The sequence below is a fragment of the Heliangelus exortis genome, chromosome 5 (genome assembly GCF_036169615.1).
Source record: "Heliangelus exortis chromosome 5, bHelExo1.hap1, whole genome shotgun sequence".
Lineage (NCBI taxonomy): Eukaryota > Metazoa > Chordata > Aves > Apodiformes > Trochilidae > Heliangelus > Heliangelus exortis.
The window spans coordinates 6,785,438-6,799,115 of NC_092426.1; positions in this window are offsets into that span (position 1 = coordinate 6,785,438).

The window sequence follows — 13,678 nt, forward strand, 5'->3', positions numbered from 1 at the left end:
GCTATCTACACAGCTCCCTGTGGGCTGTCTGCAGGTATAAAGCCTGAAGGCCATCTCCAAGACTGGGTTGTTTTTAGAACCCTCTGTCAGTCACCTGCATGCAGTAGGTATTACTGAAACTTATTTACAAACTATGAGCTGAACGATCCATTCAGTGTGCAGTGCAAGTAAATGAGAGAGATGTGTTTCTTTACCCCAGCAAAGTGAAGTTAAAAAAAGGGATGGGGAATGAAAGCACCATTATTTTTAGAGTAATTTTATGTATGGCGGTCAAAGCAGAGAAAGAAATGAGAGCATTGTCCCAAATCTGGGTTCTTCACCCAGTGTGCAAAGAGCCAAGTCAAGATATTTGTCTTTATTTCTCAGCTGCAGAGAAGGCACCTAACAGCACTCAGCACACCTTTCAGGAAAAAAATATGGTCTTGAATGCAAAATAGCAACAAAAGAGAAACTACAACAAAATACATGATTCATTAGTGATGATACATTCACCTCTCCTAACTATGCATAAACATCTAAACTCATGTTTTAACCATTTAGGGAGGTTACCTGATCAGCATGCTCATTATGCACAAGTGGATGTGTATTTTAGTATTGTAATTACCTAAGGTTACTATAGGATACACTTCTGTCTTGACTTTATGCCATAACAATGCACACAACTCTATGTCAGCCACCATAAAACTGCTAAGTAGATATTTACAGCTTCATTATTTGGGGATTCTCTGTGCTGTTTGTTTTTTTTTTTTTTGAGAACACACACTACCCCAGCAGTCAGCATGACCAGTGTTGGATAGTCTTCTGTAAGGCACACAAGGCTGCTCAGTTTGTAATATTTATAACTATTCACCTTCTTCTTGCCACATCAAGGTGATCTAGATGTACTTGAAATTGCTTTCTCTAAGGTTCCCTTTCATCAATAATGTTTGTAGGGCTTAGAAATCCTGAAACTTGCAGTTTTATCTGGAATTATTTGGGTGAAGTCTATCAAACCAAGCAGCTCTACCCTAACTATCCAGTATGTCAAGGTTATTTATGTAGCAGTGTATTTTTGGGCAACCATGCCAGCTTTTACAGTGCAGTGATTTGTGATTAACTGGGGGCTCTGGATGTAGATGGAGGTTACACACCAGGGCCATTGCACATAATTCTGTCAGCAGATTCCTGTTGCTGAAGTGATGTGATTTGGGGTTTAGTTTGAACATCTTTAAAAGGTACAGCTCATCAGGTAGTTTTGTTGTTCCAAAACCAGGGGACTGGTCCAACCAGTGTACAATTAGCTGATCCACACAGACAGTGGAGGTAATTGCTTTAATACCCAGTTCTGTATGGAAAAGGGAACAAGGTGGTATTCCATGAAGCAAGATCAGCTTCCCAAAATGCAACTGTCACTTTTATACACAGAAACATGTAAAATTACTTTAATTACATTCATATGTGATTGGTTAACTAGTTCTTCACTTCCATTTAAAGTGACAGTGCTTAAAAATTTCACTGCCCGTACTCAAAGAGTAAGGGGGGCTTTTTGTTGGCAGGGGCTTCTCTAGCATGTGGGAGGGTATTTTATTATGCTAATAAATATTAATATGCTGATGAGATGTTAATACTGTGAGACCAATTAGTGTTTTCTACCTAGTGCTCAAGGCTCTAACCAGAATTAGTTGTAGGGAAGTGCTCCTTCCCAGCCCTTCCATCTATCTTGCAGGCCTGTGTCCCAAGGATGGGCTTTTGGCTACTTGGTTTTCTCTAATTCTCACTGTTCCAGTGCACTGTTTTTATTCTGCTTTGTCTCTGTTCTCTGTTATGCAATTTCCCCCCTCCAAATTTTACTCATTTCGGGTATAACCGATATCAGATTCATTTTTCAGCTCCCATCTGTTTGTTGGGGGGGTGGGTGAGGTGGGGCTGACAAAGACCGGGACTTCCCCAGCTGGCTCTTCCTCTCCATCACCGTCTCTTCCCAGGCGGTGCCGGTCCTGTTGTCACATACAGAGTCACCGGAAGATGGGGCCCTCAGCCAATCGGAACCGAGCTGGCCCAGTGATGGCAGAGGTGACTTCAGCAGGGTTCGAGGGGGAGCGGGTCCCGGGAACAGCGGGGCCGCTCTCAGGGACTGGATTCTTGGGTCGGGACCGTCACCCAAGGTACCGCCTCGAGGTCAGCCTCCATGGGTGCTTTTTGGGTCGTTGTTCTGAAGTCGGCAGAGTAGTGACAGTTTCATTTCACATCCAAACCTGTGGCTTATTTATGGGCGTCAAAGTGCTAAATGACTTTGATTAGAATAAATCTCTTTTTGAGTCTGCCTCCTCTGCTTTCTGAGCCTCTGCGACAGGGGGGAGAGATGACAAACTTCTCTCCATCACTGGTTGCTATTCTGCATACAGAATGGGACACAAAATGTAGGAATGGGGCAAATTTATTATGACTGATGATTACCAAGTTCAGAATTTATTGAAGGTACTTCAGTGCTTAATTGCCACTTAGTGCTGAATAAGCACTTAATAAATGAAAATAAAATGTTGATTAATTCATGTCCTCTAGTTATGTAGTGCAATAAAAAGATATTTTGATTGCAAAGTCAAGTTGTTGGATAACACTTTTTTAGAGGTCAGCTCCCACTTAACAGCTTCTGAGAAGCTAAACTAACTTTCCACATCCTGCAGCTGATGAGCTGTGGCTATCATCACTCTGCTGCAGGAATTCTATTAGTGCTGCTGTTGGTAACAGTGCTCAGAATTTCTCATGACCTGCACAGACTTCCACTCATACTTCATCCTGTTGAAAAGCAGGAATTTAGGCCATGCACTGTGGGCTTCTTCTCAGCCTTCCCACCTGAGAACTATCCCTAAAAAACTGAGGGGATGTTCCAGACATAGCTCAGGTAGGAAAAACAGATTGCAGCAAGTATTCCATTTTTTTCCTGGTTACTGTCTCTGAGCACCCATAGCAGGGGTGTTTATGTTGAGATTTGTTTTTTCATTGGGAATTTTTCTACTGGCAGAAGTTCCTGAAGCAGAAAGACCAAGCTGGAGACAACAGAAGGAGCCTTCCATTTGAGCACTCAAAGTGTACCAGAGAGGGTTCATCTAATCCCATTCCTTGTTCTTTCTGTATCTGTACAGACACTAAACAAGATTGCTGAGCTTGAGCCATTACCCCTCATCTTGGCTTTTCCCAAGAGCCTCAATATACATACAGTACAGACATACACTGTGAAGCAGCTCAAACCTGCTACCTATTGACTTTTTGGTGGTGTTGTTTTGTTTGTTTTGGGTTTCTGGTGGTTTTGGGTTTTTGTTTGTTTGGTTTTTTTAATGTTTTTTGGTGCTGCTGCTTTTTTTTTTTTTTTTTTTTTTTTTTTTTTTTTTTTTTTCATAGATTTATCTGTCAGATTCCATACGCTGTACACTTTTTTGTTGGTGAGATGCCACCTTTATTTTTGCTTCAAGCTCTGGTCTTCTACCTCCAATTGTACTTGGTTAATCCCAAGGTCATTTACAGAGGACTAATCCCCAACCAGCCCACACTCAGGAGAGAGAGAAGCACTGGGCCATCAGAACAGGTACATATTTCAGAACTGCTGTGTCACAGATACAGTGTTTGCATAGCTACTGAAGTGTCATGTATATAAAATAGCCATTTATTTGCATCAACAAGAAAGAAATCTCAGCAACCAAATGTTTGAAAAAGATGGCCATAAGAATTTTTACATTTTCTTTCAACTCTGGAAAGTTGTTTCTTCTGGAAAGAAGAAACTCTGGAAAGTTCTTTCTTCTGGAAAGAACTGAGCTGCTGCACACAGGAAGAACTGAGCACAATGCAGTGCTAATTGGCATTGCTATGAAATCAGTCTGAAGCTGGTTGACTTTGTGCTTTTACAACTGTTTTAAAGGGACTGCAACTTTTACTCCTTCAAAACTTACTAAAAAACAACAGAGACAGCATCATGTCCTGCAAACATCAGCCCAGAGAAAATACTCTAACTCCTGAAGTGTCAATTTGAGTAAAAGCTTTATTTGATTTATAGTTCCAGCACCTACAACAGATGCAGGGCAGTCCACAGCCATGGCTGCTGAGCAATTAGTAGCCATTTCAGCATGAATAATGCTGCAAACAGTAAATCACCAGAAATGAGTAGTAATTAAAGTAATGCTGTGTGCAGTGAAAGCACAGGTAACAGCCTCTCTACATTTTCAGTTTAAAAGCTTTGCAAGGTTGTAGAAATCTGGGTCACCGTGTTCTGAAATTTAATCATTCTGTATGAGGCAAACATGATTACATCCCTTTGCTTAACAGAGTGAGATTAGCAATTGAAAAGTAGCCCTTCATAACAGGCATTTTTCTGGCAATCTTCCCAAGGCAGTCTGAGGACTTGATTAGCCACCAGAATTGAATTCTCTGCAGCAGGAATTAGCCCAGTATGGCTACTGGCATAGCAAGAGAGGTGATCAGACATGTGATGCATTAAATAATTCAGGGAAAATTTATATCTTTAACTGATACAGAAGCAGAGTGTACTTTGTACTTGGTAAGCTATCACTTCAAATTAGCTTTATACATCTTAAGAGGAAAAACAATTTAGAAAATAAACTTTGGTGGGTTTTGTTTGCTTTTATTAACATTCTGAGATTAATTCCTGAATCCATCTACAAACTCAAGTCTGAGACTACCTGGAATCAAACTGCATTAGGATTAATGCAGGCAATGGATTGTTCTCTAGCTACCACAAGAGAGCTACAGCTCTAAGCCAAAATAAGTCCCCCCTCTCCATCTTTTAACTAGTTCCTTTTTTAATATTAAGTTTATCCAGACACAACTGCATAGCAGCTAGAGAGAAAAAGAAAAACATTAAAAAGCAATTTTTAAAGTTATTAAAATACTAGATGGAATTTTGTTCCTAACCCCAAGAATGTCCTGAAATGACAAAAAGATTTGCAGTTCATGCCTTGTTCATGCTCTCCATTTCTGTTTCAGTCTGCTACCTCCCAAAACCTTTGTAAATCCTTCCCCTTACCCATTCCCACAACCTTTTTCTCCTCCATATGCCAACATCTTACCTCTGCTACACATTTTCCTCCTTCCCTTTTCTTCCTGCATTAGTCCAGTAACATTCTTTCTATTTCTCAGCTTCTGCAATCTTACTCTGCCCATTTCAGACCAGCCATGGTGTTTAACACAGAACAGAGACACCCAGCTATGCAGAGGATGAGCACATGAAGGAACCAGTTTGGGATGTGGATGCTCTGTTGTGAGCCAAAGGACCCTTGAGCTGTAGCACTGAGCATGAAGTATGGCTGTAAAGCTTGATAGGATGCTGGTCTTTGGAGCTCCCTGAAGGGAAAAAACTGAAGAGTAGATGAGCAGTAGGTATCCATGGAAGTGAGGAAAGATGGCGTATGGGAAGGCTCCAGGTGGGAAAACACCTGAAAGCTGGGAGGTGAGAGTAGCTACTTGTCCAGAATTGGGAAACTGTGGCTTTCCCACCCGGGAAAGGCTGCTCAGAATGCAGTTGTAGGTAATTTGACCTATTGTAGACTTGCTGTTTTCTGTCACTGATTTGTAGGGTTTTCTCAAGTAGAACAAATCCTTTTGTTCCATTAAGCCAATGAGTTTAAAATAGTATCCCCAGAAATAAGATTTTCTATTCTCTTAGCTGTCGTCTAAACTTCACTGAATTTCCTTGTTACACAGATGTTTAAACAGCAGCCTTTGACTGAATTTTATGGCAGCATAGAGGAAGTTTGCTACTTTCCTCCTGAGATTAAGGAAACAAGTTTGGCTCCCCTAAACATTGCTCCAATGTACATGCACTTGGGCAAGGGGGTAGACACATATGAACCCCACAGATTCATAGCAGATTTAGCATCTTCTCTCATTCCCAAAAAATTTATTTTGTGGCTAAAACAGAAAATACTGTTCTTTAGGATGTTATCCATGTCCAGTAGTTGTGGGGACAGGAAAAGAAACTTGGTCCCAGAGAACAGGAGAGTCAGAACAGAGATAAATAAAAGCAAACATAGCAGCAATACTCAGAAAGGGCTGCTGTACACTGACCAAACTGCATCACCTGTAAACCAGGGATTTGCCACCCTGTCCAGAGAAGCTACTGAGGTCCTGGAGCAGGTCCGAAGGAGGCAACTGGGCTGGTGAAGGGACTCGAGCACAGATCCTATGAGGAGAGGCTGAGGGATCTGGGGGTGTTCAGCCTGGAGAAGAGGAGGCTCAGGGGAGACCTCATCACTCTCTACAACTCCCTGAAAGGAGGTTGGAGCCAGGGGGGGGTTGGTCTCTTTTCCCAGGCAACTCTCAGCAAGACAAGAGGGCACAAGAGGTCTCAAGTTGTGCCGGGGGAGGTTTAGGTTGGACATTAGAAAGAATTTCTTTCTGGAGAGGGTGATCAGACATTGGAATGGGCTGCCCAGGGAAGGGGTGGATTCTCCATCCCTGGAGATATTTCAAAAGAGCCTGGATGTGGCACTCAGTGCCATGGGCTGGGAACTGCAGTGGGAGTGGATCAAGGGTTGGACTTGATGATCTCTGAGGTCCCTTCCAACCCAGCCCATTCTAGGATTCTGTGATTCTGTGTTCCATGTGGTCAGAGTAAGTCACTTGTACATAAACCTAGAGCATTCAGCTAAGTCAAATAAAGGGTGTAATAAATATTTGACAATTAAGAGTGGTAAGATAAGCTTTCTGAAAAGAAAAGCAATTGTCTCTGCATCCAGCTGCTGTTCTTCACAGACTGAGGTAAAAGCACAAGGAAGGTTCTATTACAAAACACAAAATGGAGGAAGGGAAAAGCCTCAGCACAGAGCTGGTCTGAAGTTTTGTGCAGGGGCTTGCTTTTACTCTCTGCAAAGTAGTTATCAAGAAGTCCAATCAAATCAGACAGTCTATATGCACATGATGGCTACACTGGTGGACAAAGGACTAATAAAGATGATTTGTACCAAAAAGTATATGAGTTCTCCTGTATCTTGTCCACTGTTGTGATCTAGAAGTATCACAGAAAGAATAAAACAATTTCCAGCTGAGGATGATCCAAATCTTAGGTCTAGAGAGATTTAGCTATCAGTTCAGTAATATTTGGCCAGGATAGGCTGATCAGAGAGTTTTAACATCTTTCTAGTTTCAACTCATAGAACTGCCATGAGTCTATCAATGAAGTTCCATCATCTGTTTAAGCAGAGAAGGAATTCTTACTCCAAATCCCTGCAAAATTATTTTGTTTAGAAAGAATTAGACCATGCATTTATGAGTCATTTTATGAAGTAAGGGACCAGAGCTTTGCTTTGATAACAAGTCCTTGTAATAAACCTTTGTTTCCACAGCAAAGACCATGAAGAGTTACAAACATCAGTGGAATGATTAATTTAAATCTTCCCCTCAGAAGAGGGGTGATTTCATTACATTTGTTGAGGTTTTCATCATGTACTTTCTTTTATCTTTTTGGTTTTGTTCTGTGTTCTTTTTCTCAAGGTGTTCAAAATTATCTTGAAACTTACAGAAAAAAACTAGTAACAAACTGATCACATATTTCTGTGGTTATTATAATCGACATTTTGGTTATCTACATTTCTGACAGGAAGAAAAGGCCTTGGTAGGGTGAAAAAAAATAAAAATCACAGCGTTCTCTGCAAGTTGTAGGTTATTTGTTTAACATAAAAGTACATCTGCTTTATGTAAAAAGCAGATTCTTGTACACGAGCTCCACATAAATCCTTCCAGTTAATAAACAAGGAGGAACACTCTGCAGTACTCAGGGAATTGTTTTGAAGCACTGTAGCAGCTCCCTTGTAAGGAGTATTTCTGCAATGCTACTCAGACATTGCTTAACTGCTCAAACTTCCTCACTGGGCATTAAACAACTGCAGGAAGAGAGGAGGCAAGAGTTAGGCTCTTATTTTTTTGCTGCACTTCTCCAAATAGCTTAAGGCTACTGAAACTTAACACACACAAACTAATACTTTCTCACGTTTGTATATTACAAAGCAGTTGGATCATCTTGGGACCACTGCAAAGCAAAAATCCCAGCATTTGAAATTCAGAGTATTCTGCAATTAGCCTGGTTAACTAAGGAAGCAAAGTGCAGATACACTGCCTACTTGCATTCCATGAAAATCTGTAGTTATTCAATAATTTGGGGAAAAACACCTTCAATTGGATGATTTTTAAAGCAGATTTGAGAGGTGAAAAGTTAAAAACTCATGTGGTTGTTTTAGGAGGATTATGATTTCAAATAAGGACTGAGCTATCCCATTAAACTAAACCTGCAGTGCAAGTCAAAGCAGCCAGATACCCACGGGAAACCCAAACTTCATTAATTCCAGACCTTGTGAAACCATTTTTTTGTCATTCTCACAACAGGCAGTTTCCTAGAAAGCAAGTTTCTTGTCAGTTAGAATAAGAACACTCTTCTTTATTCATTTATTTGCATGCAACAAGTGAAAAATTCTATAGCAAGATTTAACAGATTAAAACTTTGTATGCAGTTTGAGCAGTAATTTATTATTTACTATATGAAACTAACAGTCCAGTTTTTAAGACAGGGGAGAAAGAAAAACCCCATTTCATCATTTTGTTGTTCTTCTTCCTCAACTATTGCATCCAAAGCCCACAGCTTAAGACAATGTTGTGCTAGCAATTATTGCTATATGGTAACATGAATGTAAGTTTTGCTGTGATCAGTGTTGTGATGCTCTTGGTTTGAGTTCACCCACATGTCCCTTAGCACCAGCAGGAATAAAACCAGAAGACATCTGAATCCAAGAGTAGTTTATTGCCCACTCGTTGCAGATGAAGTCAGACACTTCAGTTACCAGTTGATATGAGATTAGTTGACAACTGCAGAAAGTGTAAAATGAGTACAAAATAATTAACAATAATAGAACAAAAAGTGTTGATGTATTAATTTTTAAAACTTCAGTTGTACACTATTATACAGCAACCATTATGTGATCCTCAAATCCTCAACTAACTCAGACTCAGGGCGTGCATTTAAAGTTTGTTGTGTTTTTGGTTTTTTTTTTTAAATAAAGTTCTCCAAGAGGTTGAGAGACTGGGGGTTACAACTGCATTATTTCCCAAAATACTATTAGTGTACAGCCTTACCTTATACAGACAAAGCTGGCTTACATTTTATGAATACTTGCTTTATCAGGGAATGCAGCAAAAAAAGAAGAAAAAACTATACATAAAAAAACCCTAAGCAATATATTATATATATCTCTATATTGTAGTACAGATTTCATACAAATCAAGTATAGGCCAAATTTTGGCATAATTTTTAAGTGCATTAAGTTTAACACAAAATTCCTCTCATACTTTGCTCTTTTCAGGTTACTGACTCCTGAACTGATCTTTCTGTTATGATACTTTAGACATCTAGAATTGTCTGAAGATCTAATTTCCCATTCAGGAACATCACCCTTGCCTTTCATTACACTTTCTAACAAAAATAAAGTTGAGGGGAAAACCTAGTGACTAATTTAGTCAAAATTTAGTGACAAATAAAATTCTCCAACTTGCTAGGACTTTTTATTTACATTTGCTGGTCAGTATCTTTAAAGTTAAAGTATCTTTAAGTATCTCTATGTACCCCTCTATTGTTTGACCTTACAGAACAGTTACTAATTATGCACTGCAAGCATATAATGCTTGCTTTGTGGGTTTTTTCCATTTTGTTTTGTTTCCTTTTTTTTCCTTAACAACACAGAAATTATTTCTCGTGCAGAATGGAGTACAAGGACATTTTCCTAATGCATAGTTAAACTTGCTTTGACTCCAGAATATGATATCCACTTTTTAAAGAACACCTAAGGAGTCATATCCTCACTGCCACACAGTATGACATTTTGTTTCCAAATTAAGGATTTTTTTTGCCTTTGTTTCAAGAAGTATTGTAAGAAAAACAACGTAAGTGATGCAACTAATCTAGCAATTTGACAACTGCAGTATTTACAGTAAATTAAAAACCAGGCTTATATATTTTTCTGAAACAAAAAGGTCACTTAAGCTTTGCACTGGAATAAAGTTCTGGCATGAAATCATTCAATAGGACTTCCTCCACAAAATAAGTCAAAGTTTATGGTTTATATGATTTCAGAAAGAACCATCTCTCAGACCTCCAAAGCAAGGACAGCACATTTACACCTGAGGAGGTCACTCTACACCCACTGGTGCCTGTGCACATCTCAGAGCATGGACATGACCTGCAGGGTTCATTCTCAGTATAATATGGAAAGAAGTCTGTGCAGAACTCCCAGTGAAGTCAACAGAGGTTAAACAGCAATGCCCCTTCATGCCATTGAACTATCTTGTGCATTCTCTGTGAAAAAAATCTCAGTTTTCTATTGAGAAAGCAAATACTGGAATAGAAAGAACTTTATAGCACAACAGATGTATTTACTTACAGCATGCAAGGTTTGTTTTTAGGTATTTGAGCAGCTAACAGCCACTAAGAGCCCTTAAGTATTTACAAGTTCAAAATTACAATCATCAAACAAGTAACAATTGCTTACAAAAAGTTCAGGACACTCCCTGGGAAATAAGCAATAAATTGAGTAAAAATACTGAAAGCTGTAATAAAACAGAGTAGCAAAGGAAAACATAATAGCTTTTAAAATTCAGGCAAGTTAACACTGTTCTGGTAAAAAAACCCAAATAAATCAACAAAAGCACCTCATATGACATTAAGAGATGCCATTACAAAAGAAATGCCTTTTTTTTTTTTTTTCCCCCAGGAGAAAAACTGTACATAAGATTTTAAAAATTTCCAAGTAAATAAAATACAACTCCCTTTGGTTTGCCAATTTACCTTAAAACAGCTTCTCCACCTCCCCCTCCCCAGCTTGCAAGGTAAGAGGTAAGGCAAATGTGACAAGAGACTGAAGACACTTCAATCCCAGTTCATGGTATGGGACACAAAAGTAATGGCTTTTTTTTTTATAGACATGAGACCTTTTTCCAAGTAATAGATTCTAAAACTTGCCCACAATGCAGATGTCAGTTCTGATTTAGGGCCACGTCAGAAAAAATCCTGCTCCTATGTTTAAGGCAGCCTAAGATAAATTTGAGTCTCTTCAGCCTCTTAGAAAACAGAATTCTGACACAAATTACACTGTGAGACTGTTAGTTTGGGGGTTTATTTCATAGAGTAAGTAAATAAGAAATTTAACTCTCAGCTTTCTGCAGTGTGTGTTTAAATCTGCTGCTACAAATACTGGAGTTTCTCTCTTTAGGTCTCTACAAGCTGGAACTGAGGAAGTTCACCAGCAGTGACATATGAATATGTTTTTGCACCACTTCACAAAAGGTTTCAAGTGTACTGTCCTTCTGAAAAGACATTTAACTACCTTTTAAAGCCATGTTAAATTTATTTATAAATAATTTGGTACCAGCTGCTACTCAAACATTTTTCATGTTCAACTCTAGGAACAGCCTAGCAAAGAAAGTGCTCAAGTTTTACCTTCTGTTTTTATCTGTCTGATTAAAAGGGATCTTAGCTTACTATTAAACAAAAGGATACTACAATACAAATACTCAAGTTGGATTTTTAAACTTTTGCATTTCTGGGATTCTTTATCCTGCAACAGTATTCATATTGAATGATATTTTGTGCTAAATTGTCCTCTAGACCCTTACAAAACATGAAAACAGAATAGTAAAACTTTTTCCATGTAAACTTCAGTAAGGTAGTTGCAGTCTTAGGGACAGGGCTGTAAAGGTGCTGTATAAACATTCTGATGTAAATTTCCTGTATATGGAACATGGAATATGGAGTTTTGAAGTTACCCAATGTAATGTATAAAAATATAAAATATATAACTATGATTAACAGTAGAATAAACTGCAGTGCAGTTTTCCTTAGCCTCTTGCAAGCCTGACCTGCATATGATTTTTTCACCCATTCTAGATCTTCCACAGAAGATTTTATTTCCCATTAATATAACAGAGCAAGCACAGCTGGAAAAGGCAGCTTTAATAGCACACTAATGCTATAAAATTGAAGTTCTTAGAAGTCAAATACGTACCTTAAAAAAATTAGTTTGCTCACTTGTCTCTCTTCTGTGCTAGAATTAAAACATTTTTCACTCTAAAATGTAAAGCTAGGTTATTTAAGGAGAATGTGCCCTAAGTTTCAGAGAAAGTTATCCTATTATTTTCACCAGTCCTCAGATTAATTTAATTGGAAATATGCCACTTGGCTCAAGGCTTTAAGCATAAGGCATGTTGTGTATAATCTCCCCAGCTACTTATTTAATAACTATCTTAGTGTGCAAAGCCAAACCAGTGGAAATCCCTCCCTCAGAACCTTGGAAACCAAGTTATCTTTACTGCACATTCAGCATTAAACTTCAAAAGAGGAGCAGATAGAAAAATCAAATCCAGAAATATGTACTGAATAAAGCCAACCATTTTCTACTTGGTAAGGTCTTTTCAACTGCAGCTGTTTAACATGCTTTTGGTTTGAATACATTCACTGCTGTGCATTCTGAATGCACTGAAGCAACGCATCCAAAAAGTTAGCTCTTCACACCATCTAATGCCAGTGTACCTAACCTTGACTTTGTTTAAAGAGATACAAAGTTAATTTTGTTAATTTGCATACTAAAAATTTGGAGATAGGAGCTCTAATACAAAAACCCCACGCCCTTCCAATTCCAAACACTGTTTACAAAAAAATGTAAGCTTTGTATTCTACCTGATCAGTCTACTTTCCAATCAAATCGTGTTTTCCTGAAAAAATTTACAATACAAAACTATGTAATCCATGTCTGGCAGGACAATTGCAACTCTTGCTGCAAAACAACAGTTCCTGACATGGAAAGAACAGATCAAGCAACACATTAACAGAAACAAAACAAAGAGGCACATGAGATTACAGTGGATTATGGTTGAAGTGTTGTATTCTACTCATCACTGGAAAAAGGATCAAGATGAAAAGTGCATAATTATGCAGTAAAATGTAGATATGTACAAACTATTTATGCATCGACCATACCGACTTGACTGCTCACAATCTGCCTATCAGAATGATTAAAATTTTAATTTGATCATTATATTGTCTTGTAGCTATCTAAATTGGATAAAAGCAATTACCACCTTAAATACAGTATGTTAATGCATAAAAATACATTTTTTCTAGAATAATGTATTATACTTTTCTAAGCAAATATCTAAAAACAATGGTCCTTATCAATTACTTTGGAATAATAAGCAAGGCCCATTTCTTTGCAGAATGGGATGGTTTTATTATTATAGATTTAGATAATTCATTTTGAATATCTGTCCACTGTATAAACAATCTCCAGAAAAATATATCCTCTTCCAGAAACTTACAGCACACATTAAAAATACTTACAAAAGGGATTATTGTCCATTTAGAACATTTTGAGCTTAAGAACATGATTCTTGGGTAATCTCATTTCTGATATTATGATCAACCTAAACTGAGTATTCCAGTTAACTTGAACCATGCCAGCAATATGGACAATCTAACATTTTAAAATAACTGACTAATTATGTAGGATTTTAAATAAAATTAGGCATTTTTACATCACAGTATATATGGCATTTCTTTAGCAACAGAAAGGCACAGATATCAAACCACAAAATACAGTACCTGAATCCTATATACTCTAGTGGTATTTACCAATGCCAATTCTGACATTTTCTC